The following is a 5,320-nucleotide window of genomic DNA, read 5'->3' as shown; positions in this document are numbered from 1 at the left end:
TTAAACAAACGTCTCGTATATATATTTATAATACTTTTAATACTTTGAATAATTCCTTAGTCCGTAGTTAGCGTTTTGATGTTAGTAATTCAATTTTAATGGTTCATTTTTAGATGTTTAATATACCCGCAATGAAATAAATAAAACCCCCAACGAAATAAATAAAACTCCCGTAAAACCCCATCGTAAATGAATTGGTCGAGATTAATCTTGACCCACGGTACCGGTGTTGTCAAATGACGTATTGCGTACATAAAGTACCGGTGTTGTCAAATGACGTATTGCGTACAAACATGGGATCTTATGATTAATCTTCTCGTGTTGCTTACGGGTGATCTTGAACCATATGAAATTGAATTATGAGTACATATATATAAAATATCATGTTATCTTAGAAGTATGTAATTTTATGTAAATTTTTCCAATGAATCCCGAAGTTGAAAATGTCTAGGATAGCCAATTTTGTTTCGGTCATAGTTTCTTCGTTACAAGTCCGTTTTCGTTGATTCAAATTGCCATCTTCTTGGATCGAGTTCTCCTTTAAGACTATGAACTGTAAATACCTTGGTTTGTATTCAAAATCATACGGCATAGGTGAAAGTTTAGTGAAACATATGAAGTTAAACATTTTTGTTACAACAAAATCATTTAATGACCATTTTTCCAAAAATACTTATACTTTGAAAAACCAAGTTTTACCTTGTTAAATTAACATATAAATAAGTTATGTTACATGTCTTGAAGTATTTTAAAAGTTAAGTTAGAAGGATCTATTTAGTTTGCAAACAAGTTTGAAAACATTCAAACTATGTTCTTGTTGTTAAACTTTTGTACCACAAAATAAGATAGCTATATATATATGAATCGAATAAGGTTATGAACATAGATTCTACCTCAAGTTCCTAGGACAAGATGGCTGTAAAAGAGGATTAAAAATCTAGAACCAAAAGGGTGTTGGAAGTGGATGAAAGATTGGAAGTAAGTTGGTGTTCTTGGAAGGTTTTCTTGAAGTGTTTTTGTATGGTTTTCTTATGGTGTTTTAGTATGGTTTTTGAAGCTAGATCTTCATGGAATTTTGCTGGATTGTTGAAGGTGTTTAAGGCTTCAAAGTATGTGTGTGTTTTGGCTAAAAAGTTGAAGTAAAAATGAACCAAAATGATCATGTATAAATACTAAAAAAAAACATGTTACATTAAGTATATGGACAAAATTTTCAAGTAATCATTTTATGTATCTAGTCCTAATTGCTTCCAAATACAATTACCTAGCCCTAAGGGCATGAACATGGCTGGTTAGGTGGTGATTTTGACATGTATTTACTATTAGTAAATACGTATAGAAGCTAGGTATGATACGAGTACTTATACTCTAGATATACGTATAGAAATTTTGTGAAAAATGGAATGAGGATTCAAATATAGCTATCTTTTGTGAATACACTTATATGGTTTTATGTATTTAAGTTCTTAAAAGTGATTAAATACATTACTTATACAATATATGTATAAACATTATATGTTATAAGTATTTATGTCAAATAACGTTACGTATTGTTATCATTTTGAAAACTTAAGTTAGTAGTTTCAAAATATACTTATAACTTATTGTTATTAATACAAAATGAGATATTAAAACATTCTTAGATCATGTTAAATATGTATATATACATATATATATACACAAACGTATAATTATTATATATTGCATAGTTCGTGATATCACCGGTCAAACTAAACGGTCAAACGTTGTGTAAATCTCTTTTCGAAAACATAAGTCTCAACAATTTGGATTGCTTAACATGTTGGCAAGGTTTAATTTATGTAAATATTAATCTCATAAGTATAGAATGATCGAAAAAGTGCGGGTCAACTTTAGGGTTTTTGCTTATCGTGTCGGAACCATATAGAGATTAGAGTTTAAATTTGGTCGGAAATTTCCGGGTCGTTACAGTACCCACCTGTTAAAGAAATTTCGTCCTCGAAATTTGGTAGAGGTTGTCATAAATAACAATAGGAATGTTTTCATGACGAATATGAGATGATAATGAAGTTTTATCATTATTGAGAGATATAGATAAAACGATTTGATCATTTGAAGCGTACGGGTGAAGCTATCATAAAATAGTGAAATGAGTAAATATGGAATCGTTTTTAATCGATGACGTGGTTTAGAATTGATTTCCGGGATTTAAGGGATTTAGAGAAAATCTTACGTAATAAGATTTGGTTCTTCGGCGATCAGAATCTTCTTTGATTTAATGCGGTAATCTGTTTCGATTTCTCTGTCGGATATTTCACTATAAATCCACCCCTTCGTTTCCTTATTTTTCACAACTCGCATCTTCTACTCTTTCTCCTTAATTCCTACTTTAAGGTATCCTTTGAAATGCTTCATCCCGTTCTGATTTTTGTTATACTTCTAACTTTTATATCTTTCATTCTTCTCTTCCATCTACCGCCAGAAGAATCTATTCACTTTTATGATTTTCTTGGAATTATAATGTTTCTAATTCTCCCGTGTCTTTACGTCGCCATACGTATTGATATACACGGTTTGTAGTTTCTGGGTGGTTGTTGGGTTTGATATCTTTCCTTATACTTCGATGCTCCTGCTTCTGTTTTCCATAATCATTGTCATCCATAGTTAATATTCTCTCCTATTTGCTGTGATCTATACCCCAATTTCTATTTTGGGACTTTGTCCCTTCGTTTCTTCTTCCCGTCCTTGAGTCAAGCGATCAATAGTTCGGAATTCGTAGGTATAAAATTTGGAATGAACCTAGCTATTGGTTTTAGAATGAAATTGTAATGGCACGATCTTGATTCGTTAAATTACTCGAATATTCCGGAAAAATAGAACTATAAAGGTGATACGTTCTAATATGTTTGGAGACTTGATAGAATGTAAGAGCCGTGTAACATGGCACATGATGACGGTACTGTGAATCATCACATTCCATTAGAAACTTAACATGACTTACTGTAATATAATGAAGTTGATCAAGTTTCATTATATTATACTAATTCATGTATCAGTTCCCAACACTACTTCAAAACATTCATATTTTTAAACTTAGAGAGTTCAGAATTTAGAAACTAACACAGTTTCTTTTATATTGTAGCGCAGATGTTACGGAGAGTTAAATGATCGCAGATAGGAATAGTTGTAAAAATATCTCCAGAAATATGAAAAAAAATATGTATAACGAATGAAGATATCTTATAATATCTAAGATAAAATGATGGTGAAGAATATCATCTTAAAAAGTTTAGAATAAGGAGCAGTGTTCTTACTAGCGGTTTCAGCAGGCACTGGATCATTTGGATCCTTTGAAGACAGGTTCTGTTTTCATGATTTGTTCACGGCTTCCTTCATACTTTGCTCAATCCGTTTTCCAGTTCCAAACCTTCTCTTTTTCACAGCTTTACCACCTTACTATTCTTTATCATCAAACTTTTGACTGTTAAAGTCGTTTATGATTTTTGCTGCTTCATCAACATTTCAAGAACTACTTCACAGTTCAGGGTGTTTTTCGAAAACTTCATATTCGCAGTATGAAATTTCTTAGGAATAAATGTTATAGGTATAACTGGGGAAGTCCTGCAAAATTTTCAAAATGCTAATTGCGGATTTCGCCAAAGGGTGGACGATCTGCTGGTACATTTGCTGATGATGTCGTGAAATATAAAGGATTTTCTGGTAACGACGTCAAAAGGACAAGGTATAAATATCGAGGTTATAATAGGAGTAGTCTCATTGAGAAGTCAAAGTGGAGCTGTGACAAAATTAGCTAATTGAAAAGGAATCATATGATTGTTTTTACCAAGGAATGATAAGGAATTCAACGCGGATAAGTTTATAACTTTGGTTTCGAAGGTTTCTCAAGTGCATAATTGTATGCAGGAATCTTTCTTCCGTAGACGAGGTGCGGCTGGTTCCATTTCTCGGTCGAGGTGTTTTCAGGAATCATGAAAGGATTTGAATGCGAATTATAATCGTCGAAGTACAAATGAGGTTTAGGATGAAATCAAGTGGCAAACTCGAAGAATTGTTTAGTTTCATATGTTATAATCAACATTTTATTTCATTTTAATTGTCCAATGTTTCTTCTTTATGCCACTTGTTGGATTTTAGTAGGTCAAAATCCGAATATGAAATTTGATTGAAAATGGTTATTCTGAGGTGAGCGGATACGAATATCGGTGGTTGTAAGTAAGATAATAGATAACTTTTGAATCAGATTCAAGAATGTACAATATAACTTATTAATGTAAATTCTAAATATTCCTCGGGTACTACCCACCTGTTAAAATATTTTCATCATTAATAGTTTGTACGAAGGATTTTTTTTTTTTAATTACTATCTTTATGAAAATATACTTGCATATATATTTTCTTCAGATATAATCCTAGATTTAATGAGTCAATAAGATATTATACTCATTTGATTTATCGTTAATTCTAGATTACATAATCTCTAAGACTTTAGAAATTACATAATCGTCATACGATACGTAAAGCGAAGATAATCGATGTAGAACGATATATAGAATGAAGATCATACTCGAAGTACAGATATTGAGTCGTGTGATGTTGATATTCGAGGTACAGATCGTGACGTTGAGATTTATGATGTGATTGTGGTTGGTGTGATAAGAGTATTGTCGGCATTGATGATGGTGGTACGGATTATGCTACTGGTGCTGCTGTTGGTGTTTGTAACCTTCGCACCGTGTTCTCCAAAGCCGTCACACGAGCGCGAAGTTCGTTGATTTCTACTAGTACACCGGGATGATTGGCGGTTGGAGTGAGCGAATGAACAAGATCTGAAATATGGGATATGATATAATCGTGACGAGATACTCGAGAAATGAGAGAGAAAATGGTTTCTCGAACAAGTTCGCCGGTAAGTGCTTCAGGTTCGTCGCCAATGGGGCAATTAGGTGGGTGAAAGGGATCACCTTCTTCTTGTCTCCAATAATTTAGTATACTACGAACCCATCCCCAATTCATCCAGAATAGATGATGAGAAATTGGTTGATCCATTCCAGTGACGCTGCCTTCGGAGCCCGAATGGAAATCCATATCAGCGTAGTTGTCGGAGTCGGAGGAATTTGAACTGGATGAAGAATCCATCTTGTATGGTCGGAGAAATGAATTTTTGGTTTGGAATAGATTATAGGAGTTGGGTTTGGTATTCTTCAATACATAATTTACATATGTATTTATAATACTCAAAATCCCGTGAATTACGGATAATCTTTGAAATTCGTCAGGCAATGTCTATAGCAACAGATACGCTAGGATACGAATTTTGTCT

The sequence above is a fragment of the Rutidosis leptorrhynchoides genome, chromosome 11 (assembly GCF_046630445.1).
Source record: "Rutidosis leptorrhynchoides isolate AG116_Rl617_1_P2 chromosome 11, CSIRO_AGI_Rlap_v1, whole genome shotgun sequence".
In the NCBI taxonomy this organism is placed as follows: Eukaryota; Viridiplantae; Streptophyta; class Magnoliopsida; order Asterales; family Asteraceae; genus Rutidosis; species Rutidosis leptorrhynchoides.
This window is presented reverse-complemented; position numbering follows the sequence as displayed.